The sequence below is a fragment of the Alosa sapidissima genome, chromosome 9 (genome assembly GCF_018492685.1).
Source record: "Alosa sapidissima isolate fAloSap1 chromosome 9, fAloSap1.pri, whole genome shotgun sequence".
Taxonomy (NCBI): Eukaryota; Metazoa; Chordata; class Actinopteri; order Clupeiformes; family Clupeidae; genus Alosa; species Alosa sapidissima.
In genome coordinates, this window is record NC_055965.1 from 33,802,179 (window position 1) to 33,829,477 (window position 27,299).

At 46.9% G+C, this 27,299-nt stretch overlaps 1 protein-coding gene and 1 long non-coding RNA gene across 1 annotated transcript; one reads left to right on the top strand and one right to left on the bottom strand.

Moving 5' to 3' along the window:
• Window positions 1–27,299, top strand: part of LOC121718854 (zinc finger protein 665-like) — a 1,212,449-nt gene that overhangs the window by 1,089,705 nt on the left and 95,445 nt on the right.
• On the bottom strand, window positions 19,947–23,256 carry LOC121719106. The gene is made up of 3 exons (XR_006034168.1): window positions 23,247–23,256; window positions 21,304–21,306; window positions 19,947–20,033 (listed from the first exon to the last, which is right to left on the bottom strand). It is a non-coding gene; the product is annotated as an uncharacterized LOC121719106 (long non-coding RNA).

Consider the following 27,299-nt stretch of genomic DNA (forward strand, 5'->3'; position numbering starts at 1 on the left):
GAGTGACTGACGCGACATGATGGTGAATTTGCAGCCTTTTATTCTGTAAGATGACATACAGTGTACAGTCAAGCAGTGGGTTTGTCTTCTTCCCCCAACTCCTCTTCCCCAGAGTGGCAGAGACAGGGCAAAAAAGCACAGGTAATCCACACAACACATACTAAATACAAGATATAAAACACTACATTTAAAAGGTCAACACAGCTGGTCGCTAGGATTTAACCATTAAACTATGCTACCTAGCCTAACTCCTGATAGAGACCTAAAGCAGAGAATGTCTAGTAAGGGGAGAACTTTCACTCTCGGAACTCTTCCGGTGTGGTACTGCATCTAGGGGCGCTAGCGGGCGAGTCCATAATGAAACGGGACCTATGGAGCTGCACCACAAATTCCTACATTTCTTTGGATAGAATTTTTTTGTAAAAGAAATGCAATCGTGTATTAAAACAGAATGGAGAACCCGCACAAACGGCACAGTCAGTATTTTTAAACTCAGATGATTATTATGAAATACGGCTTTTGTAAAAATCAAATGACGTCACGCGTGATGGACCACTTTACGGCTGACGCACCTTACGTCTGTCTTTTTTTAATACTTCAAAATAACATTTGCTAAATGAACCTTACATTTTTCAGTAGCCATAGGTGTGTAGATTTGTACCAAAATCTAGTTTGGTTCTTACCGGGGCTTTTACTGCCTGAAATATCCGATTTTGTTTATCACGCTCGGAGTTTAGTGCTGGGCTTAGAGTTCTCAACGGATCAGGTCGGCCCGACAAACCCGACGGGACCCGCAGGTTCGGGTCGAAAATATAAGCAAATGACTCGGGTTGGGTCGGACCTCGGGCTTAATCTTTTCTGCTCAGTGAAAAAAAAAAATATTAATCTTCGCAGCTGTTTACCGTAAAGAAAGCCTGCTGCTACGTGCAACGTGCATCATGGAGAGGGGCAGGGGCAGACGCTGCGTGCACGCCATAGCCTGGAGAAGGAGATGGAGTTGATGAAAAGTAGACTAAACTTGCCGCAGGTGAATTCACCGTCGCTACTACAGGAGTGGGGAAATCAGAGGTCTGGAAAGTGTTTGGAGTGGTGCTGGATTCTGATGGAAATTCTACAGGTTATGTGCAATCCTCAAAATGCAAGGTGCTGATGAAATATGTGACCATGCAAGGCAAAACCAGTCGCTTTGGTAAAATTTACAAAATTAAGTTATTGTGCTCACATGAACGGCCATAAACTAAGCTTTCCAACGATATGTGTATCAGGGGTAGGCCTATTGCAAAAAGTATCGCTAAGATAACCGCATCCAAAGTTGGCATGGTTCTTCCTTCACGATACGCCAGAAGAGGAGAAAATCACAGTTAAGTAAATTGTCACGCTAATATGTTGAATCTTCACCTAAATAAAGTCAGGGTTTAACAGTCAAAACGTAGCCTAAGCTATATGTTTTACGTCGGGCCGCGGGCTGGGTTCGGGCAGATAATTCATGTTGATGTGTCTTTAAAAGCCACGGGCCGGGCCGGGTCGGGTCGGGTTGTAATTTTTAGGCCCGTTGAGAACTCTAGGCTGGTGGGTGCTTATTCCCAACCTTTCTCACAGCACATCAACAGTTAGCCCGAGACTTCTCGTCAGCAATTCAATATTCTACTGGAGCTCCAAGCGGATTTGTACACGCAGTCTTACAACACTGTTTACAGCTCTTCTAGTCACGATAAAATGTAATTTTTGGTACATAGATAATTTAGATATACGTATGGTGTGGGTGCTTGCATTTCTTTAGGAATCCGCCGTCTTGGTTTGTATAGAAATGAATATTAAGTGACACATACACGTAAGAGGTTGGACATACGTGACGGTAGGTAATATGTGACGTTCCTATATAACATTATCTACAGCTCACTCTAACTAAAACAGTTTTGACTTTTACGTTTAAAAGCTCCGTTGGGGACTCCAAGATTTTGAACTATATACATTTAAAAAGGTGATCGGTTTTCGATATTTTTAACTTACAAGTGTTAACAAACAGTTTTATTATATAGCTTTTTTCAGTCGAATGGTTGGTTATCTATGGTTAGCACCCTTGCAGAAACAGTTGATCTTTAAAAGTGTCTTTTAAAAGTGTAAATTGTGCACCAAGTTCTATAAACAACAACTATACATCATGTTATCAAAGCAGTTCATTGGAAAGCCAAAATGTAAAAGATAAAGAAAAGACATGGAAAGATGATTGACGATTGCAGAATAGTCAAACTTTGAAGAAGTCTGCATTCAAGTTTAGTTATCATTGTATTTTTTTAAAAAATGTTTTGTTATTTTGATAATGTGCAACAAACAACAACAACAACAAACAACAACAATGACTTCAACTTGTGAAAGCAGATAATTTTTTCTCTGTCACCTTTGTGTAGTTGGTTACAAAGAACTCTGCCCCCAGCCTGCACATGGTGAACTTCCGGATGGAGACTGCCTCTATCAAGCTGGCATGCTCCGGATGTTCCACGAAGAATTCATTGAAGGCCTCTGTCTCCTCCAGCGTCTTCTCCAGATTCTGGCGTACCCCACTCCTTGGCCAGAAGGTCTTAATGTTTCTGCCAAACGCCTCTTCAAGAACCCTCACCGTATTTAAGAACCTTGTGGAAGGCATCGGGAGTGAAGCGGGTGCTCCTCTGGGTGCCACGTGGACCCCAGCAGCAGTACCTCACAGTGATGGCAGTACCTCACAGTGATGGCAGTACCTCACAGTGATGGCAGTCCTGGATGGTTTGTTCCTGCTGCAGGGTCCTGACCAACCAGCCAGCAACATAGTGTAGCCCTTCTTCGAGGAAACAGTCACCAATGGTCTATGGAGGTAAGTGGAAGCAGTACTGAAATGCAAGAGCATATAGCTGTCAGTATATGTGTAGTGTTTGTATTTTAGTTTGTATTATTATTACCATTACTGTTATTATAGTTATTGTGTTATGATTTTATGCAAGTGAAATGCAATGACTGTGTGTTTATTTGAATAGTCAGATGACCTGGTCCTCCACAATGACCTCCTCCACCATGTCTGTAGTGGCCCCCTCTGTGGGTGGTGTGGGTGGTGTGGTTGGACTGGGGGGTGAGGGGAGGCTGGATTGTGGTCCTGAAACAAACATTAGCATACGTACCTCTGCGATCACGACAAAGTTTGACAATGTCGTTGTTGGTTGAACAAAAATGTAATAAGGTCGCCGACCTTTCCAGAGATGAAATAGTTATAAGACTCAAGCGACTTGAATGCCTTAAGCTCCTGCGATGTGTATGCGGATACTGTATGAACAAGATAGTTAAAAATATCCAGATAAGTTACTCCAGGCAATAATGACGGATCTTTACTGAAATATATGGGTTTTATCAGATATGGGTCCATGACAATCAAGCTTATCTTGTCTTGATACCGACGAGAGGAAGCCATAACTACGCTCAGCTGATCAGCTGCGAGCATACTCAGCTGATCAACGCGTTGCCTAGTAGTATATCAACAAAATGGCCGCTGTTCGCTACTTCCGAGTTTTGCGAAGAAGCCCAATACTGCGGTGACATGGATGACCTCACAGAAGCGGGAAGGCTGAAAGTGGACACCTGCTGCTAAGGAAGCTGCAGTCATGTTTGAAAAGGGTCTCGGCTCAAACTTAAACATTGACGAAAAATGGAAAATGTTCTGTAAAATCTATACTCAAGTGCTACACAGTCGATTTAGTTATGGTTAGACTTTATGTGTGATTACGAAAGTATCAGAAGGGGTAACCTGTGTAAGCACATCATTTTTAGTAAAGAGGCACAGAGGAGAGGGATGGACATTAGGAACATGTGACATACAGCAGAAAAAGGAATAAGGAATCAACAGTCAACTGTACCACAAAAATGATGACAATGTAACCATAGCGATGGAAGCATATGGTATTGTCAGTCTGATTTCCATATAGCACATCGGATCAGCTGCTAGTTTGAACCTTTGCTCATAGTTCCTCTAACTCCATGATGTAACCGTCTTCCATAGCGATGGAAGCATTGGTATTGTCAGTCTGAAAACTCCAACTTCATGCACGTGTACAGCAAATAGTCACAGAGAAAAATGTGTCTGTATACATGTTGTAAATATCCTCCAACCTCAAGAGCTACCCACACACTCAGAAAACACAGCGCAGTCACAAAAGCCTGAAGCTGAACAGAAAACGTCTATACATGCTATGTTGACAGACCTACTAAGTATAAGTATATAAGTATGTATACTCTTTTGATCCCGTTAGGGAAATTTGGTCTCTGCATTTATCCCAATCCGTGAATTAGTGAAACATACACAGCACACAGTGTACACACAGTGAGGTGAAGCACACATTAATCCCGACGCAGTGAGCTGCCTGCATCAACAGCGGCACTCGGGGAGCAGTGAGGGGTTAGGTGCCTTGCTCAAGGGCACTTCAGCCGTGCCTACTGGTCGGGGTTCGAACCGGCAACCCCCCGGTTACAGGTCCGAAGTGCTAACCAGTAGGCCACGGCTGCCCGAATTGCACTACTAGAGTGGTGCAATTCAGATTGTTTCTAGCCAAGCCATGACCTGAATAACACTGTACAAAGAGCACACAAGCTGGCTTTCAGTAACTTCACCAGTGTGTCCAAAAAAAAGAAAAATGTGGCTTTAGATGCATATAGGCCACGAATGAAAATAACAAAGCATGAGAACTTCCAACTAAAAAGAAGAACAAGGATACACAACAGACTCCACTCAAAGGACTGATTTTATTGGATGAACAGTGCTAAGGTTGGAGGTTGATTGTGTGTCTCAATGGTAGGAGAATAAGAGAGAATATGCAGTACATCAATGCAGTATAACGATGAACATAAAAATAATGTGTACAATCAATATCTCACTTTATTTCTGGGTCTCCAAAATTTAGATTTTTTTTTTTTAGCCAGACAGGTGTCGATCAGGGCAAAGGTGCCCTTCAAGATTTGTGGACCAAGGTCATGAGTGGCCAGGTCATAATTGTCCCAGTTGGCCTCCATGGTGGTCAGGAGGTGTCCCAGTGTCTTCCTGCAAATGTATAGTAAACGTTAAAGTTTGGTGGAGGCATTGTAGACCAGGTTGATTTCCATGACAACAATGAGAATGCAATTATCATGGTCACATACAAGTTTCTTAATTGCCACATAACCTGACATTTCTGAGGTCATATTGGGGTTTGCGCTCTACTGAGTTTCACATAAAAGATACAGCTTGACAAACAGCAAAAATGGATTCTGCAGAAAAAATACCCCATGAAAAGTCTGTTTGCCAACTTTACTCAAAAATGCCCAGGGGTGTCACATTATCTGATATTCAACCTAGTCTACTGTAATAAACGGTCAAATCTAAGCCTTTCTAGTCAAATGATGACTATGTACACAAACACAAGTACCTGCAGTTTTCAGTCTTTGCTATGGCCTCATGTAACCCATCACCCTCCTCCAGACAGGCCTGGCTGATAGTTGTGATGGGGAGGAACTTTGCTGCCAGGAAGTTCAAATCCTCAGAAAGGGTCACACATTCCTCTACATAAATACAATAGCATATTTACATTTGGAGAAATCACAAGAGGAACGTTAATGACAAATATGTCTCAATACACAATCAGATTGGTCTGTCTCGGGAAGCGCTATGGCCAGACACATCTAGATCTTGAAAACTAGTGTCCAGCTCCAGTTATGTTCTGTCCTGGTTCTCTAACGTTATTACAGCTCCAGCGGGGACCGTCTCTACAGACATTCTCTCCCTTTCTGCCCTTTGGGCATCCCTCTCTCTCAGTTCTTTGTCCGTGTATTCCGGCTCATAAAAGTATGATTCGTTAGTAAACACAAATTCCTCGTCGTCATCTCCAAAGTCAGAAACATGCTATCTAACGTGGCCATAGTTGTTGATTATTTTGTGCAATTTGTGCAATGTAGGCTACTTTGTTTGTGTAACAATGAGTGACAACGGCAGGTAAATATATTATTTGTGTGATTGTCATGGAAAACGGCTTCCTTGGTAGTCTAGGTAATATCAGTCTGCCGCAGCCTATGCAAGGTTAGTTTAATTTATAACATTATTAATCAACTCAGACATTTACATCGATAGTCTGACTAACACGAGCAGTAAAAATGCTGACCTCCGTGCGATCCTTCGCCTCTGCTCCTCCATGTAGAGCAGTTGTTGCAAATGCAAACAGGCCAGAAGCGTTTGCACAAAAGTAAAAATTAGTAGCACCTTAACAGCATCCATGATAATCCTGATCAGTAGCCAAAGAAACTGTAAACATCAGGCGCTCACATGACGTTAAGGATTTTCTGGCGCATAATGTGACGTTTAAGAAGCTAAAACGCCGTTTATCCCTGTTGACACGGCAGCACATAACCGGCGTTATCAGAAATCTCCACTTTGGCCAGAGGTTTTAGAAATAATCGTTTTCTGTGACAAAAACGGGGTTTTGGTGTAAACGAGAGGCCAAACCGCAGGGAAATATCTGCGTTTTCCCTTCGTGTAAATGGGGTCTAAGGACTGGATGAAATGTGTTGAAAACAGTCTCCACTGATAAATATCACACTTCAGGGCGGGGCATATCAGGGCAGCCGTGGCCTACTGGTTAGCGCTTCGGACTTGTAACCGGAGAGTTGCCGGTTCGAACCCCGACCAGTAGGCACGGCTGAAGTGCCCTTGAGCAAGGCACCTAACCCCTCACTGCTCCCCGAGCGCTGCTGTTCTTGCAGGAAGCTCACTGTGCCGGGATTAGTGTGTGATTCACTTCACTGTGTGCTGAGTGTGTTTCACTAATTCACGGATTGGGATAAATGCAGAGACCAAATTTCCCTCACGGGATCAAAAGAGTATATATACTTAAACTTATACTTATATGTACTTGCTAACCTGGAAATGAGGTCATATTTCCAAAATCCTGAGGTCCTATTTCCAACCCCTTTAATAGGAAGTGCCAAGGCTCTCCATAGACGGGCTCTGGCCAAGGGTACCAGAGAATAGGCAGAGAATGTCTAATAAGGGGAGAACCGCCACTCTCTGGAAACTTCCGGTTTCTGAACTTGTTGCAGTTCCTGTTCTGGTTCTACGTGAGGGTGCTCACGAATAAGTGCAGAATGAATGGAGATCTATGGAGCTGTACCCCTCAAAATCCACTTTTCTTGGAATATAATTTTTTGAACAGAAATTTGAATGTTGCATTCGAAAGAGGGGGCAGAGAAAATACACACGCTGAGTATTATATTCTTTGAGTCACTTATTTATTCTAAAAAGCCTATCAAATGTGTCAATGACGTCATTCATTAGCAGAAAGCTAGTGTGTTGTGGGCAACAACGACCCAACCTGTAAGAAATCAAAATAACATAAATACCCGTTCATTCAACTTTTGACCTATAATCCATATTGAGCAGAAACCACAATCAAATCTTCAATTTTTCAACGACAACCAGGTGCAAGAGACAAATTTAGCCGTCAAGCTCCATAGACCCCCATTGTTTTTGCACTTATTCGTGATCGCCCCTAGCGGAACTGCAACAGATTGCAGGTACAATGGAGTTAATAGGGAGTGATCCGGCTCTCCGTAAACGGGCTCTGCCGCCCCCCATGAGGGGGAAAGCATGCTAACATCACACAATGGAAGTCAATGGGCGAACTCACTAGACTTTATACATTCGTTTTACATTCAGGTGGAGTTCTGCTTGTTTCTGAACACAATAAGTTAAAGAAATTGTGTTTACTTAACTGCCCAGTGTATGCTAACAACCTAATTCACCCTCGATTGCCCAGTGTTGACGACAACTTTCTCTGGAAGCTATATACAGGGTTCCTACACATTTTCCATTTCAAAATTCCATACTTTTTCCATACTCAAATTTCTAAACTTCTCGGTAGATTTTTCTGACCATATTCTCGACATTGCGGCCACATCTGGCTGGGGATAACTCGGTGAAAACAAAGGTATGGACAACTGAAGTGAATTAAAAAATGACACTTAATATTCGTCCATTTAGCTGGGTCATTTTTCTTTGTATCTTAGTTGTACCATAGCTGTATCCTGACGATGGGGACTGACAGTTAAACTACACAACAGTAGGAATGGTTCATTATGACCTGAGTGAAGTGATTAGTACTGCAAATGCAATAGTTTGGAAACACAAATATTTCTCTTCTCCACTTCACCACCTTTTTCCAAGGGCAGGAAAAGAGCATAGATCGGGGAGAAAACCACTATAAATCGGGGCATGTGGAGAGGTTCTCTTATGCCAACGGAGAGATTGTTGGTGTTGTCCACGCCAGCCGCAGGGATCGGAGTTACAAGGCTTTGGTGAGTAGAACTCCATTAGCTAACTAGCCTGTTAGCTAGCGTCGAAATAAAGCTAGCAGCTAGCCAAATGAAGCTCCCACAGAGAACGTTAAACCAGAGTAAACCTTCTATATCAGGGGTCTTCAACCTTTTCTCCTCTGACAGCTACTACAAAATCAACGTGGTAGAGAGCTACTCTATTTACTATCAGTATTATTGATGCAGTCTTACATACAAGAATCAGTAATACCAGGCAGGGCAGGTTGTTTGAATTTGGTTTCATAAAGAGATTTACATTTACTTTGGCCCTTTGGCGAGCTACTCTTAAGCAGGTGGTGAGCTACTGTTAGCTATATCCAAACCCATATTCAGATTGAGATATGTATTGTCAATGTTGAACACAGTTAACAACGAAATTTGTTTGGAGCATCACCATCACCACTGGCATTCAAGTATATCCTACCCAATATAAAAATAAATCCAGATAATCTAATGAAAATAAATAAGAATAAATAATATAAATAACATCACACAAACTGCAACAGTGCTAGTGCATCTGCAATAGATGGTAAGTATTGTACAGTGCAGCAATGCAGTCCACTTTGAATTTATTAATGGTGGTTATGGTAGAGTAATGTAAATAAGGGGGGTTGGAAGTATGTGTGTGTAGGGGGGGAGGCAGGTTGTTCATTGAGCAGTCTGACAGCCTGTTACAAAGAACACATTTCATTTTTATACACAAGTTGCTTGTTGTAATCCACTTAGTTAATCAATACGTCTACCCACTTCTTGTTGTTTTAACAGATCACCCTGCGAGACGATGGCAGCATTTTGAGGTCCTCATGTGAATGCCCAGTGGGGGATTTTAAATGCAGCCATGCTGCAACGCTTTGCATTTTTGCAATGCGTGAACTGAGCGGCACCGATGTGGAGTGTCAGTGGAAGAAGGCTGTGGTGAAACCTCGGACGCTGCCACTGTCTGAGCTGTATCCCCAGGAGGATGAGACATACAACCCTCTTGCCAGAGACATCACTGAGGAAGACGTGGACTGGTTCCGGTCAGCACTTTGTGGGGTGCAGTGTGGGATGACATGGCTGTTGTCACCAGAACCACTGTACCTCAGCTGGTGAGGGAGTTCAAGGGTCAGGGAATGGAGAGAGTCCTGGCAGCACTAGAGCTCACTGAGGAGCAATGTCTGGCCATCCAAACTGCCACCGTGGGACAACGAAACAATCCCGAATGGCAGCAGCACAGGCAGGGGCGGTTGACGGCAAGCAACTTTGGAGCAGTTCTGTCTCGGCGGTCTGCTTCTCCCGGACCATCCCTACTGAAGAGGCTGCTTGAGGGACAGAATTTGGATGGTGTGCTTTCGGTCAACTGGGGAGTGACCAACGAGCAAGAAGGGGTGAAAGCCTTTAAACAGGCTTATCAGCTGGAGGTGCTTGACTGTGGGCTCTGTGTGAGCAGATCAGGCATCCTGGGAGCGTCACCTGATGGTTTCGTCGGACCTACAGCCCTGCTTGAAGTGAAGTGCCCGTACAGTCAGCGAAACTCCACCATGGCTGAGGCTGTGAAGGTGTCTTCATTTTGTTTGTGTGCGGAGGGCCAGGGTTATGCCCTTAAGAAGAGCCATCCCTACTGGCACCAGGTCCAAGGTCAGCTCCACCTCACCGAACGGGACATGTGCTTCTTTGTGGTGTGGACCACAAAGGACGCGGTGATCATCCCCATCCCCAAGGACCCTGCATGGGGACAACACCTAGCTGCTCTGGAGGAATTCTACAGACAGCACATCCTCCCTGTGTTGGTCAATAGAGAGGACTGAACATGTACATATTGTAAATAGTTTTTCTTTTTATATTCAATCAGTTATTTTGTTCGAGTTCCATTTATTTTGGGAAACATTGGATCAGCGTTCCCGTCGCGTTTCCTGTCAGTACCTGTACTCAGGGAAGCCAATGATCCAGATAAGGTACCAAGGTGTGGTTAATTAGGAATTCAGTGATTCAGACTACAGTCAGACAGTCATTTTTGTCATACCAAAATTTTATATAATGTATATTGTATATAATGTATTGCATGAAATTCCTCTGCACTGATTAATGCTCTAAGGGCCAATAACGCATGGTTTCTGTTATGATGTAATGATTTACTTTTCTTTAAATTAATAATGTTCTGCTTTGATCCCCTTCTCTCTTTTAAATCTACATCTAAACCCCCCAACCTGGACAGATGGACACAGACACAATTTTCAGGTAAAGTGTGGATTTATTGGTAGTAACTGGATTTATTCAAACCATTTATTCAAACCACTCTCCATCCTCACGGAAGGGGGGTGGGGGGTGTGGGGGCGTGAGAGTTGCTGCAAGCAGAAAGAGAGCTGCTGGTTTCTCTAATTAATGGATGTTGCAGGTTCACCAAGGAGCAGCACAGCTGGACCAGCACAGTGGCACAGCCTCGTAGGTGGGTGGGGATCTTATTAAGGATTCGGAAATCCTTTATCCGTGCGTTGGCCCTTTCCACATGAATTCGGTTCCGCGCCACTTCCCGGGTTGCCCTCACCTCGCTCTCAGAGAATTTTCCCCTGTTAAGAAAAGGCGGGATATTGACAGAGACACCTTCTGGCAAGAGGTCAGATATTAAAAAGCCTTTGTCTGCCATGATCATGTCGCCTGCCTCCAGGTGCTCCAGTAGGCCACACTGGGCTGTAATGGCCTTATCTGAGGTAGATCCCAGAAACAGCGGACTACAGTATGTAATCATGCCATTAGGGGCAACGCCGATCAACACTTTGCAAGAGTGCATCCCCCTGTACGCTGAGTACATCAGCTTGGCCCTGTCCATCTCTTTGGGAGCGACAACCTTTATGTCTGTGCAGTCTATAATCATTCTGCAGTTGCTGGCTGAGGGTATAAATGAAGCCGGCATACTCTCCCTGTTCTTCTGCAGACTGGGCACAGTTGCCATCATTTTCCCGAAAAGCACCTGGTGGAGCAGATGTATCATTGTCTTCACCACATTCGCCACTGTGGTACCACTGCAGCAGAACAGCTGTGCCAGGTGCAGGTTGGTGTAGTTCTGGCGTAGCTTCATCAGTGCCATGAAGACCTGGCACTCTATGGTAATACTTTCCCCCGTCCAACCTGCTGCATAAACGATGGAACCCTCAAATCTCTCCACCAGACCCACCACCCAAACATGGCCTTGTCAGGTAGGCCAGTCTCCATTCGGATGACCTCATCCGAAAGGCCTGCTGGATGGTAGATGGGTGGCCTTGATAAGGAAGATGGGACCGGCTTGGAGTTTTGGGCCACAATCTCGTCAGGATCCAGTTCCATCTCGACTTCCATCATCGAGTCTTGGGCCACACCGTCCTCTGGCTCCATCACTCCTTCAGTGAGTCCCTGGTCAGGATCCACTACCACCTTGCAATAGGTATGGTCTTCAGGGGATGACTGGGTCGGCTGGCTGGGGGTAGTAGCCTTTGACCACTGGAAGACACTTGGGCCATCATCCCTTCCATCTGGAAAATGGCAACCACACACCCTGTCGTTGGTATTTGGCTCCCTGTCAGCTAGTCTACAAAACAAAATGGGTAAAAACATTACTGGTCATTTCTAGTGTTTGTCAGTGTCACTGTTGTTTGTCCTATGTTGTACTTGTCTGTGTTGTTTACTGTTTTTGTTCTCTCTTTTAAATAAACAGCAAAGATCCTAGTTCAATCAGATCTTTATTCATGTTTCTTTGAGTATGCCATAGGCAACTATTCATTAACGCTGTGTTATATCATGTTTGTAGAGCCTTATGTGTGTGTATAGTTTTGCTTTCCCCTTTAGACTCGTGCCAGGACGGCGGATATATCATCCTCACCATGAGTTGCGTCATGGTGCCTTCCAGTGGTGTGCCAGAAGATGTATCCTATTCATTGCTTCTAGTTGCCATAAACAGCAAAGACCACAGTTCAATCATATTTTTATTCATGTTTCCTTGAGTATGCCATAGGCAACTATTCATTAATGCTGTTATGTTTGTAGAGCCTTATGTGTGTGTATAGTTTTTCTTTCCCCTCTAGACTCGTGCCAGGACGGCGAATATATCATCCTCACCGTGAGTTGCATCATCGTGCCTTCCAGTGGTGTGCCAGAAGATGTCTCCTATCATTGCTTTTATTTGCCACAATGACGACAACAATTTGGCAAAATGAGCACAATGCGTTTGGGCTCTACACTCATCTTAAGTATGATGACCACATGCTGCGGACCCCAGTTTGAGAACCAATGCTGTAATGTATCCTATTAAATCATAATTTGAAAATAGTAATGCAATGTAAATTACTTGTTATTTTGCGCATTGGTAATAAATACATGTGTGCTCTGTTAAAAGTCTGTTTGTTTTTCTATATACATTTTTACCGCCCCCAGTTATTATTATTCAAAGAAAGACAGCTGGAGATCATTACAGTAAACTTAATTTATTTGAAATGGTGTACAAATCCAAGGAGCTGATTTGCAAGCAGGACACTGGAAGAGGGTACGATGGTGCTGAGGATATGAGAATATAGAAAACAAACCTTGATTAAAAAAAATGGTCAAACCACACTTAAAACACTCAATTTGAAAGCTACACTGTTGCATTGTTGGTGTGATTGATGGTTAAATAATAATATGCATGAAATACTGTAATAAAAAAAAATCACACATCATTATGCACTAGGAACCACCACACAGCTCTCATATTGTGTGAAATGTTCTAGACATGGGGTGGTGAATTATATTTAAGAAAAAAGAACTGCTGATTGAATTAATAGAACACGTAACCTGAAAAATCCTGTGTACATCAGTCCAGGGTGGGGGGTTCCAATGTTCCTGAGAAAAGAGAAGGTGATCAAAGGATAACATTAGTTAAAGGAAAGAGTAAATCCATTTTCTTGGTTCATTCTTTGTAGACTGATTCACACTCGTTTATATAGTAAATCACTAACAGAAATAATTTGTGTCATTGGCCTTACCCCTCAATGCAACTGACAGTCTAGAAGAATTTCATGCAAGGCTGGCTGCCAGTCCCTTTTGACTTCAAACTCTCCCTGATCTGTCTGATTTTGATTTTATTTTTTTGTATATACATTGTGTAAAATTACAGGAATGGATTAAGGGGGGGGGGGGGATACATGTTATCATTACTTTCTCACAAACTTTTATCACTACATTCATCACTTCTCTGAAATCATTGCCTTTACAGTCAGTTGAAACAGGGGAACTTTAGAATTGTGTGGTTTTCTCCGATCACCTGGTCATAAAAATATGACTAGTGAATATCTGATTGCTACTAGGAGCACAGACTTGAAGGTCTTCAATTTGAGCGGGACAGTACTCCTGTACTCTTTCATGCTAACGTGTCACATTGAGCAATCGTGCATAAAACACCTGGATCATCACACCATGCAGAAATCCACACAATAGCAGAACGTTCACTCTTTTTCTTCCAACTGTGTAGTAAGGATATGGATGTACTGAAACGATGAGAATGAAGGCTAAACTTGTAATGTAATGTTAAAGTTAGCTTAGCAGCTACTCCCATTGTTAGCCGCTAGCTGACCAGCAGCTATATTATATTTGATAAATTCGCTCAAAACATATATCTTACCTGATCCGTTTTAGCCAGAGAGTCTTGGTCCTTGCATTTCCTGGAAAAACGGAAGAAGGAACAACCATTCCTGCTGGAATGGGCACATTGAGGGACAAAACACACCGGCATCTTGTTAAATTTATCACTGCAAGAACGAGTGACCATGCGACGTCAACAACGCGACGTAGTCTTTTTCATGTTTGTTTTCGCTGCAGCTTTTATCTGAACAACAGCACAACAAACGGTCAAACGTTTTGCATGAAAAAACATCATTTTAATTTACAAACAACATATTTGCTATCAGGGACATGAAACGACTGGGACCAGAAAATAGCAACTTTTCTCTCATAGACACCCATGCATTTTTTCCGAGCCGAAAGGACCCATGAAGTCTATCGGAAGTGGCGTCACTGGGACACTATACATACAGTCCGGCAACTAGTCATGATCGTGGTTACCGCCCCCAGTTGCTGTGGTTACCGTGGCTGAAAAGCCCCCAAGGGGGAAAACATTCGATTGCATGTAATCTAATGGAGGTGCACCGGCTTGAGTAGACAAAGCACCTATAAAAATATTAAATCTTTTAGCAAACATCACTAAACGGCACAAACACGTTTCAACTGAGAGTTATCTGTGTGTCAAGGAGGTTAAGGGTAACATTAAGTTCCCTCATTTTGCTAATTCCAGTTAAACGGCCAGAACTGTCTCGAGTGTACTCATTGTAGAACTGCTTTCAATGGCCGGACTGTGTAGCTCGGTTTAGCAAGCTAACCCTTTTGCCTTAACATCACATACTCGTAAGTTGCATCTGAATTTATTCTCACATGAATGCACATTCCCTACAATGGCCGTGGGAATAGTTTTAACAAGTAATGTGTACCAGTTGGTTATGTTACACTGACAATATAAAGTTAACCAGTTAGCAACCTAATGATGCTACCATTGAATATAGCTTCCAGAGAAATGTGCCGTCAACATGGGGCAATCGAGGGTGAATTAAGTTGTTAGCATACACTGGGCAGTTAAGTAAACACAATTCCTTCAAATTATTGTGTTCAGAAACAAACTGAACTCCACCTGAATGTAAAACGAATGTATAAAGTCTAACTGTTAGCTAGTTCGCCCATTGACTTCCATTGTGTGAGGTTAGCATGCTTTCCCCCCTCGTGGGGGGCGGTAACCTTTCCGAACGTCTTAACCGACTGTATCTATACTTGAGGAAAAGGGCATGACAAGGGAGATACTTAAAGCTTTATTTATTTATCTTAATAATACTGGTATAATGAGAAGAGTACAATTATTCTCATTTTTTTTTTTTATTAACATAAGTCTAGACTCCATGACGTTCATGGTATTACACACTCCTGTACAGTTGGTGGCGGTATACTTCAAAAAAGTCATCTTCCAAGAAACAGAAGAAGAAGTTTCACGCTTCAACTCAGAACCAAGGGGGCAGGCGAATTCCCGGAAGTAGAAGAATCGACGTAGGCTGGAGGGACCACCTCTCTGCTAACTACCATAGAAGTCCATTCATTCTAGGATTTTTTTGAAATACCATAACTTCATATAACATATATCCTGTGCCGATATTGTAGCCTCGGTGTAATCCACATAAACACTACAAAGGCAAAACAGACTCCACTACCTCGTCCGTAACGTTGGTTACCCGTAAGAAGAATGGTTAGCTTGTTCGGTTGGAGGGAAGCTAGCTTTGACGTAATCTCTCTTTCGCGCCGTAGGGAGATAACCGTATTGTTTGGATAAGAAGCTCAGTCCACCTTACTGTCTATGACGGTAACTCATAAGCAAAACCCATAGATATATCTATGAGCAAAACCTAGCATACACGACCGTATGTTAAGGTAAAGCATTACACAGAGGCAACCTAATAATAATAAAAAAGTAAACCTAATTTTTTTTAAAACGGCACTAATCATTACAGAGGTTTTCGATGGATTGACCGTAGGTCGGAAAAGTGGAAAGAAGATTAGCTTCAAGGCTATAACTTTTTTGTTTTGTTGACTGTTTTTGAAGATGATCATGTATGGTAGCTTCAACATTAACACGACTTGGTGAGGATGATATTAATAATAATACATAAATAAATGTTTAACTTTGATGACTTTGAAGGCGAAGGAAGTGTGAGAAGAATTTCTGTGTATTGTCGTGGAAATCATCCACTTCCAAAAACCTCCAATCCAACTAGCACTCTGATGTCAAAGACCCGAAGGAGAACACCAAGACGAGAGAAGCTGAAGACTGTTGATCCTTTATTCACCGTATTGCAGTGATAATACAATCCAAACAGCGTCAGGACTGGACCGTCAGGCAATAGAGTGGTGAGTGGCAGCTGCTACCCCGATGAGATCTGATCTGAATGTGCCTGAGCTCTCTCCTTTATACTCTTGGGGGCCTGAGAGGCGTTCCTATCCCCAGGAACGTCACCAGGCCCCTTTTAGCCAATCAGAGCGTTTTGGGACTTGAGATATTGGTGGAAACTCCTCCTCATATAAACATTAAAAAATGTGTGTTGCTAGGCAGAATACATGTGTCCAGGTTCTATGTGTAATCTGTTGCCAGGCAGGGTACGTTTTGATTTGGTTCCAGGTGTCACTTCAACTTTGGTTTCACTTCCTCTCTCTGGAAGTCCCTGCTTCTCCTTTTCTGCTAGCCCCTTCTATTTCTGCCCTTCTGGTAAGCACCTTTCTCCCCCAGGCCCTGTTTTGTTTATTTCCACTCTTAGCCTTTGACCGTCCAGTCTCATGACTTCCAGTAAATGTTTGCATAGCAGCTGCACAAACAATGTTTTCATATTAAATGGAAGGTCTTCTTAATGGACCAGTACACACACAAGTATTATTATTATTATTATGTCTAGATAAAGTCACCACATATTCCCCCCTTTGAGGCTAAATTAGCCTCACTATGCAGCATAAGCATCATTTAAACAGAGGAGTGTGTCATAACCCTGTATATTGTTATGACACCTCAGGCTATGTGCACACGAGCGAGTTACAGGGGGATGGTGTCTACTACTACAAACCGTACTGCAAACTTAAACCTTATGTCAGAACTAGTAGTAAATGTGTTGGCATTACTGCCCATACGAGAGTAAATAACATCGGTAAGCAAGCCCTGAACGCCCAGATCAAGTGACAGAAAGACCAATTGCTCGTTTTTTAAGAACGCGCTGTGAAACCTCCCCATTTATGGAATAACACAAATGGCTGGAACCCGAAACGTATATGTCCCAAAAGTGGCCTGAAACCTCATATATTTCAACCAGTCACCTTAAGTACACGAGGTTAGGTAAAAACCCCGTGCTTCATGGCATTCAATGCAGGGCATTGGTGCGGCCTGATTCGTCACTCATCTATACCCTACTCGGGCGCCTGGGTCCTGCAGACCTTATGTATGTGAGTAAATAGTAAATCAAGAGCCCCGGGCGTCTGGAGCAAGTGAACGACCAATTCCTTGTTATGAACATATGGCTAGGACCCGAGACGGATTTGTCCCCAAAGCGGCTAATGTGCTAGTCACTTTGAGCATAAAAGAAATTTCATGCAACGGCCATCGGTGCCAAATCGGAATTACATAACAACTTCATGATCCTACTCGTCACTTGCCCATCCCCTAATGGCTCCTTTAGTAGTAAGTGATATATATGGCCCTTTTCTGGCCTTTAGGCGTCACACTACACCCCCCTTTGCTACTCGCATCGTCATCCCCTTTCTCCTCCGGAGTCCTCCGGGCATTCACACTAGCGTGAGAATGGGTGAGCACGCCGGCCGCAGGCGCGCTACACCGAGGGGACGGGCCGCCATGCTCTGCCTTAGGTTGCCCCTGCTGGCCAATGGGGTCGTACCCGTCCTCGAGCGCTGACCGCGCCACACACCTGCCACACCACTAGGCGGGCCAGGTCCGGCGTGCGGTAACCTGGGGTGAGGTGATCACTTCTAGTAGCAAGCTTTTGGTTACGTCTATCCAGATTTGGATGGCCTTGCAGTGGAGGGCTAAACCTCCATAAAACCTAAGTTACCGTTTATGTATAGCGAAGCACTAAGATGAAATTGAATTCAAGATCACTTAAGGCGACCTATTCGTATCAGGTCACAGCCCATAATACCCCTTGACTCTAGTATCTTGACTCTGTCACCTGGGCGTGCAGTCACGTGCCTTGTGAATTACCTGTCAGTGTTGTGTATGTGAGTGTGCGTCAGTGTGTGTGTAGAGGTGGGTGACTCGCAGGACCCCACCGCTACTCGTGCATATCCGGGAGAGGAAACTCCGGGGGAGGAAACTCCTGCCCCTGCTTCCGCTCCTGCTCCCGCATCCGGGCGAGGAAGTCGCTTTCCATTATGTAACCCTCGTTGAATTCGTCTTCCATTATTCGTCCTACACTAGTTTGTACTAAAAGGATCCTCTCACTCGCATCCTCCTCGTCCCAGGGCATCCTTACGTTTTGGACCACTAGTTGTCTAGCGACCACTTTGGAGCAACCCTTACCACAACATTGAGTAATACAGCAAAACATTCCTACCACTAAGGCTGCTCCGAACAATAACTTTCCCAGAAATGCTACAATCTTACCCCCCCATGACCCAAAGGTGTCCGTTAGCCACTGGGTTACGGGGGCAAAAATATCCGGGATTCCAGCAAATGTCGGTGCCAATCCAGAGTTCTCGTGGGCCTCCTTGTTGACGGCCTTGAGCCTGTTCATCGCGTTTGTGAAGTCATCCATGTTCTCGTCTTCACCCGGGACGTACGTACAGCACGAGTCTGTCCCGACGATTGCGCACACTCCACCTTCCTTTGCCAGCATCCAGTCCACTGCTATCCTGGTTTCCATTGCCATTTTTGTGGTGGCGTTCAGCCTTCTATCAAATGCGTTGAACACATCCATTGTGGCATTCATGAACCGTAGGGCGTTGTAGTGGATGTAGTTGATCCATTGAACATTCTTGGCGATGCCTATGGATGCTCCGTAGACGGGGATGGCGGCTTCGAATCCGGCGAGCACCTCGTCCCGTGCTTTGAACTGTCTCGGGACGTTGTGGGGCTGTCCGAACATGTCCATATATACTCCATCGTCGGCGCCCCTCCGACTTCTCCTCAGGTTCCCTTCTACGGGTGTCTGCTGGTTGTGCCCTGGGCCGGTCGAGTTCAATGTTGAGTCGCATTCTGACCAGGGGACTATGTAGGTTTGCTGGGCCAGGGTGACCCTTGCGCACTTTCCCCTCCAGTATTTCGGAAGGGTGTTTCGCAGTCCCCATCGTCTTCCACAGGCCCACCATAAGTCTGCCAGCGGAACATCCCGTTCGTTCATCCAGTTTACCCTTAGCATCGTGCTGTTTGCTTCGACTCCAATCCTTTTCCCGTTTTCGCTTCTCTCTTCCAGGCGAAACGAGAGGCTGGTGGATTCGTGGACCCATTTTGCTGCGCAGCGTCCTTCAAACGTTCCTACATCCGTCGGACCTCCCTTGAGTGTGTTTTCCGTGGGGGGTACTTCAAAGCATTCAAATTCTACGTCTTCCGGTATGTCATAAACGCGGTGTGTTTTCCTTGCTACCCTGGCTCCTATGCCTGGGTAGTCTTTTGCACATCTCGCCTCATTTTCTTGTCTCTTGTGCGTTTCCTTTCCTTCTCTTCGTTCTGCAGAAGAGGGGCCTATACCAGTCCACCATTCACGTAACTTCTCATTTCCTAATAGCTCAAGACATGCAAAGGGAGACAGCTTGTCTTCTTTGTACTGCCTTCCCGACGCTCGATATACCGCATCCTCTTCTCCACTTCCTGGCGCTGGTAGTATGGCCAGCTTGGGTCTCACTGCTGAGCACACATAACACCCTCCTTCTGGCTTCACTGTCTTTGCTGTGTACTTGGCCCACTGCATCCATGAATTGTCCTCCCACGCCGCCAGAGCGCTTGTTGATCTCTTTCTTCTTTCTTTGGCCTGAGTCCCCTCAGTCTGGTTCTTTGACAGGTTTTCTGGAAGCGTGCCTGTACTATTTACATTTCTGCTCTCATTCTTGCTTTGAGTCGTTGCATTGTCCAGCACCGGGATGTATTCGTTACTTCCCGATGCTTCTGACTCTAGGGTGGGCATCTCATCTCCTGATCCCCCTATGTACAGAATATTGTTCGTGTCTAGGGCACCGTCGTCGAGCAGCTCCTCTCCGTCCCCTCGCAGAGCGTTATTGGGGGCGGCAGTCCGTGTTCCCTTCGTCGCTTTCGTCGTCCTCTGGGAATCTCCGGAGAGGCCAATCAATGGCCTCCTCGAAGCCCCCCGTCCAGTGGGCATCGAGGGAGTCATCCAGGCCGATCCCTCGGAGTACTTGTCTTGTCTCTTGGCTGGTCCCTGGGTAGCTGTCCCCGAAGTGGGGGCCACCCGTGGTGTGCCCTGAGTCCGTCGGCCTCTCCACAGGCTCCGCAGGAAGTTGCGAGCCCTGTCGAGGAGGTGTCCGGGGGGGAGGCGTAAGGACAGCGGGTAGCCTGAGCGCGTCGAGGGCCTCGGCAATCTCTGCGGCGGATGGCTGTGCTCCAGTTTGGTCGTCCGCGGGGGCGTCGGCTGGGTATGGGTAATCCCAGTCGGCGTAGAAGTCCCCAAAGTCGATGGTGTCGTTCCCTTGCTGGTGTGGTGGTGGCGGTGGCGGCGGTTCTTCTTCCGGCCTCGGCGTTTCTTCGGCGTCACTCCCCGTGAGGTCGGGTGTGGTCGCGGCCCGAGAGTGGGCTGCGGGGTCAGCTGGTGGATCACCGCTGGTCGAGGCGGTGGCAGGTCTGGATACTTGGGATTCGGGAGTGGCTCCCACTTCAGGTGGATGTCGCCTTCCCATCCTCGAGCCTGGCTCGGCTCCAGCATCGCCAGCACCTGTAGGCATAGATAGGGGAGGGAAAACAACAGGCACCCTAGGTACATTCCGCCCAGGGTCATCAGCAGGAGCCGGCAGTATCCTCCGCCTCGTACTCCTACGCGCACCTGGTCCTCCCCTTTGTTCCCCACCACCATCATCCTCCCCGGGGGAGTCTGGTGGGGGTTCTGGCGGGCCCTGGTCCCCGTCATCGTCTTCCACCTCCTCTGGACCTCTCGCTCCTTCTGGTGGCACCGCCCTGTAACAAGAGTTAAGGTGATACCACAAATCTGATCCTTGCACTCTTACCGCCCGGGGGGTAGCCTGGGTCACTCGGTAGGGCCCTTCTGCCCTGGGGTCGAGACACGATCTCTTAAACACCCTCAGGTATACCCAGTCTCCCACTTGGATCGGTCCGGGCTCAGTCCTCCGCTCCCGAGCTCTTTCTCTTCTCTTCTGCTCGTTGAAAACTGCCCTGTGAACTTGAGAGAGCTGTTTAATGTAACTGCTTACTTCCTGTTCTAGAATTTCCAGCGGAGGCCTCTGATCCCCTCTGAACCGTGGTGTGGGCATTGCCCGCCCCGTCACCATTTCGTGCGGGGTCAGGTGCGTGGTTCGATTTTTTTCGCAACGCATTTTCATCAGCGCGATTGGTAGCGCGTCAACCCAATTTAAGTTTGGCAGATTTGGATCGTCATGTGCGCTTTGGACGATCTTCGCTATCTTATTTTTCAGCGTTCCGTTCGCCCTTTCGACCATCCCCTGAGACTGCGGGTGGTAAACACAACCAAACCGAGTCTTGATGCACAGCGCCTGCGCAATTTTCTTCCATGTGTTGGCCGTAAACGCTCGGCCATTGTCGCTGCTGATTATTTCTGGGATCCCAAACCTGGGTATCACTTCCCTTGCTAGGAATCGAATCACCGTTTTCTCGTCCTGCCCTCGGCTTGGACAGGCTTCTACCCATCGTGAGTAGCGGCATATTATCACCAGCACGTGTTTGTACGCGTTTACCGTTCGACCCATGTCGATGTAGTCCATTACCAGGTGTTTGAACGGTCCCTCTGGGAGTGGCACGTGTCCCAGGGGCCGTGGTCCTATGCCTATTGTTATGTTGTTTCTGTAATTGTGTGTGGCACAGGTGTGGCAATTTCTTAGCACGTGATTGATGCGATCTTGAAGGTATGGGGCCCAGAACCCCTTGTCAAGTATCTGCCGCTTGACCTCCCCCCTTGCGCAATGATCCACATCATGCGCATCATGAATGAGGAGATCAAGGAGCCTACTTGGGGCCACCACCCTTCCATCATGACTTCTCCACACCCCATTCCTGCCTTTCGACGCACCCCTTTCCTCCCACAGCAGTGTTTCGGCATGCGGTGCCTCACTCTGTGCGTCTTTGATAGCGCTAAGCGTGAGCATGGGATCCACAATTCTAAGCGTTCGTCCGTCAGGCAAGGTTCGAACCACTGGGGCTTGTATTACTGTGTCGGTTGCCGTGAAAAAGCGATCAATTACGCCTGGCGAGTACCTGGCCTCACAGGGCTTATCCCAGCACTTGGGGCAACTGGCCCTCTGGCACAGCGCGCAACAGACGGGATCTACCTGGTGCTCGTGGTCGTCATCGCACCATTGGGAGCACCACATACATGTGTTGTAAGGGTAGGGGCATTTTGTAGGGCAGGGCACGCTGTGCCCCGTCCTGTTGAGCAGTATTTTATGTGGTTCGTTATCCTGTGGAGATCTAGGGGCGGCATTTGACCTTCTAGCCTCCAACGCCGCTTCCTTTGCTGCCTCATCTGCCTGTGCATTCCCTAGAGTAATGTAGTCCTGTCCCTTACAATGCGCCTTGCATTTGCATATTGCCAGCGTCTTTGGACGCATCATCGCTGCTAACAACAACTGAATCTGCTCCAGATGCTGGATGGGGTTCCCATCCGATTTCTTGAACCCTCTCTGTTTCCATTGAGCGCCATGCACATGGCAGACGTTGTGGGCATAGGCGCTGTCCGTGTGTACGGTTGCATCCTGTCCCTCCGCCAGAGAGCACGCTGCTGTCAGCGCCTTTAATTCAGCTAGTTGCGCTGAACATGGTTGTGTGCATGGCTCACTCATAATTGTCGCAAATGTTTCTGGACCTGTCATCTGCACTACGCTGAATCCTGCATGTGTCCTGTTGTCATAGTTATGGCTAGAGCCGTCCACAAAGTAGGTGATTCCCTGTCTTAAGGGCTCGCTCTGCAGGTCTTCCCTCAGTTTTGAGAAGGCGATTGAGTCAGCCACGCAGTCATGTGGCTCGCCCTCATACTCAAGCGGGATGAGATCCGCCGGGTTTCCTGCCGTGTCACATGCCTTTATAGTGACATCTGGGCAGAGTGACAGATTGTAGTACCTCAATTGCCTCTGAGGCGTCACACAGAATTTCCCTTGTTCCACTAACTGTGCTATTGCGTGACTGGTGTGTATCACCACTGGCCATCCCATGGTGATGTTAGAGGCTTTGACGTAAGCCGAATATACAGCTTCAAGACCCTGGAAGCATGGGGGGTAGCCCTGGGCCACCGCATCCAGCTTCGAGCTGTAGTAGGCGATTGCTTGTTTGCCGCGTCCATGGCACTGTGTTTGTGCCATGATTGCGGTCATGTATGCGTCTTTTCCTGTTTCCTTCCTGACCGACACGTACAGATAGAAGGGTCTTCCGTAATCCGGCAGTGCAAGTGCAGGTGCTTGCTGTAGTTCTCCTTTGATGCGTTCAAACGCCTCGTTTCCGTCCATTGTCCATGTGAGACGATTCCTCAGGTGGCTGGTTCCAGCCTGCACGATCATGGCTCGTAGTGGGGCTATCTTTTGTTCATAGCACTCCACCCAGTCGCTGCTGAAACCTATGAGTCCAATGAACGACATCATTTGCTTCACCGTGTTTGGCTTCGGTGCCTTGGCAATTGCCTCAATGTGTTCCGGGGCGATGCCCTTGTGCCCATGTGAAATCCGGCGACCTAAGTAGATCACCTGGGGCTGTGCAAATTGTAGCTTTTTCCTTGATGCTTTGTACCCCCCTTCGGCCAGAACGGTCAGCACGTGGACCGTATCCCTTTCACACGTTTCCTGGTCCGGTGAGCATACCAAGACATCGTCAACATACTGCAGAATCGTGCTTTGGCATGTGATATGCTTTAAGTCCTCCTTGAGGGCTTGGTTGAAGATGTGCGGTGAGTGCTTAAACCCTTGTGGGAGCCTTGTGTACTGGAACGTCTTGCCCTGATACTTGAATGCAAAAAATTCCCTACTTGCAGGGGCCACCCGTATTGTGAAAAATGCTTGAACCAGATCAATGGCGGAGAACGTTGTTGCACTTGCCGGGATGTTGGTCATTAGTACGTTGGCATGTGGGACGTCCGCCGGATAGTCCTCAATGCGCTCGTTGACGGGTCTGAGGTCCTGGACCATTCTCCATCGCACTCCATCCGCCTTCAGCACGGGAAATATGGGTGTGTTGCACCTTGCGCTTGGGACTTCCTCTAAGACTCCTGCTCCCAGGAGGTCTTCAATTGTCCCTCTTATCCCTTCAGCTGCCTCTGCTGAAATGGGGTACTGTGGCTGGAAAGGCAGCGTCGCTCCTGGTTTCAGCCTGAACTCCACAGGGCTTGCTGACTTGACCAGCCCTATGTCCCCATCTCCTTGTGACCATACCGCAGGCGGCACTTTTCTCAATATTCTCTCTGCCCGTTCGGCGTCTGTTTCTGTCGCCTCTTGCAGCATCATCATTTTCCAGGGGGTCGGTCCCGGCCTCCCTGTCTTCTTGTCCGCCTCGCCGTCTAGGTAGTACTTCTTATATTCCTCCCATTCTAGGTCGGACTTGTTGATGGGCACATGGTTCTCCTTATCCCAGCATCGATATCCTGCTCCTCCCAGCAGGCCATACATGCAGTATGGGTTGCCGTAGGGGCATCCCTTGACGTAGGGTATGTCATAAACCTCCTCCGGGAGATATACTGCTGGTTGTGCTTCCCTTTTCTTTGGGCACCATGATAGATGTCGCATGTACATGCTCCATTCCGCGTCTTCTTTGCTGAACGGTATATGTCTCGTTTTGTCCCAGCAGCGGCGCCCCGCTCCTGGGAACAGGCGGTAGAGGCAAAATTGATTCCCATATGGACATCCTTCAACATAGGGTATCTCCTCTCTCTCCTGCGGTTCTGTGTCCATGATTTCGATTATCTGTGGGACTCCCCACACGGTGACTTGGTTGTCCAATTTTATCCTGAACATTGGCTCTCCTCCTTTACTGATAGCCGTTTGGAGTCGATCATTCCCTGTGTCCTTCCACTTGACGCACAGGGCCTTGAGCATCACTGGGCCCATCTCTCTTGCTCTGTGACCTCTGGCCACTCTTAGAGTAATGTGCGGCCTTGTTCCGGGCATGTCGAAGATCAAGCCTAGATCCCATCCTTTCGCAAATTTCACCTCAGCGGCCACTCCTTCCTTGGCCACCACCAGTGCGTGTATGTCGAGTGGGATGCGTCCCCACTTACTCACGTCCCTATGCCATCTTTCCTCCCTTTCCTTGCTTGGCGTTTGGTCGAATTTTATCGTACAATGAAAAGGGCATCTTGGTGTCCTCAGTCGAGCATGAAGGCTGTTTATTTGGAAAGCATACTCGTTGTAGACTACTCGCTCTACGCTTGGCTCCAATTGTCCAATCCAGTAGACCTGGTGAGTTTCAGTTTGAGTTGGGGCACTTATCCTTAGGGCCATTTGGGTTGCCAGCCCTGTTATTTGTACTCCTGTTGGGGAACACTCAATTTGGAGTCTTAGGTTGCACAGTGCGTCCCGTCCCAATAGGTTGACGGGCGTGTGCTCTGCTATTAAGACTGGTATCCTGATTTCCTTGTCTTCTATTTGGATCGATACTGGAGCCGTCATTGGAATTAGCTGCGTTTTTCCCGAAAAACCCACCGTCTTCATAAACTTTCCTGAAGATCTGGGGAGGTGTTGGGCATCTTTTGGGTGAAGACAAGTATATGTTGCCCCTGTATCCACTAAACATTTGACTTCCATGCCCTCGATTAGAACCTGCAGCATTGGTTCTGCGTCAGCTCCCCTTGTCAGGGCGGGGAACTGACCCTCCCCTGGGTTTTCTGGGCCTCGTCAATTCCAGTTTCCCCCGTAAGGGGAGACTGGGCCAGAGGGTGCCTGCATTTGCTGTGGGGCTCTCCCTTGTTGGGGAGCATAGTTCCCTCCTTGCATTTGTCCTTGATTTGCCTGTCCTCCTTGGTTGTTCTGGCCTCCGGTCTTTGTCGGGCAATCCCTGGAGATGTGTCCCGTTCCTCCACACATCCAACATTGAATGCTGTTTCCTTGGCTCGGCTGGCCTTGGTATTGTCCTCTTCCATAGCCTCCTCTGCCTTGTCCACCTCTTCCCTGGCGGAATCCTCCTCTGCCTCTTGGCTGGTACCATTGTTGTCTCTGTTGCTGTTGTTGTGGGGGTCCATATGGCGCTTGTTGCCATGTTTGCATCATGGGCTGCATAGGTTGCGGCTGCATCATTACTGGTTGTTGCACCATAGGTTGCTGCACTACCGGTGGTGGTGGCTGTGTGGTAGGGGCTGTAGCAGGCATTACCGGAGCTTGGGTAACTGCCTTCTTTGCCCCCTTTGCCTCCTGGAGTTGCACATGGGTCAGCTTCCTTATCGCTTCCTTCTCCTGCTGCTCCTCCTTGTCTTTCCCTTGTCTGTACAGAGTTACGTGGTGTACCACTGCCAGTCTAAATTCTTCTTTTGGCATGGCTGCCAGGCGCCAGTCGCTTTCCAGCTGCGTCCTGACTTCTCTTGGCAGTGCGTCCATAACCGCTCTTCTGAATTGCATGGTGAGGGGACCTGAATCTTCTGGTCTTTGTTCCATCCTTATCGTCCATTCCTGCGCTGCCCTTTCCACGAAGGCTGCGGGATTATCGCTGTCTTTGAGTTTCTCTATCCAGACGGCTGAGGGGCTGTAGTGGTTGGGGTAAGCTGCCCTTAGGGCCTTCCACACGTCGTTCCGGACGCTATCAAAACACAGGGCGTCTCTGCTGGCCTCCATCAACCGCCCTAGGTTTTCTCTCTCCAGTACAGCCTCTGTGTCAGCTTTTCCCAATATCAGGCCGAGCAGATATTTTATATCTCCTACGGCCAGGTTTCGGCCTTGAGTCTCTGATTCCAGCCGACTTATCCATCTGCCCGCTCCCTCATGCAGGACAGGGAGCCGTGAAATGAGGCCATTCACATCTGAGTGGGTCCATGGCTGGTAGTGGGCCGTTTGGTTTTTTGTTATTAATGGTGCCATCACAACCGTTTCTTCCTCGTCCAATTCCTCTGGGATGGCTTCCATTCTTTCTCTTCCTTTCCGTGCCCTCTCTCTTTCTTTCTTTCCCTCCTTTTCCAGTTTTTCCAGCTCCTTCTTGTTTTCCTTTAGGCCTTTCTTGACTCCCCCTTCGATCTCGTCGAGTCCCTTTCGCACTCCTTTTCTGATCT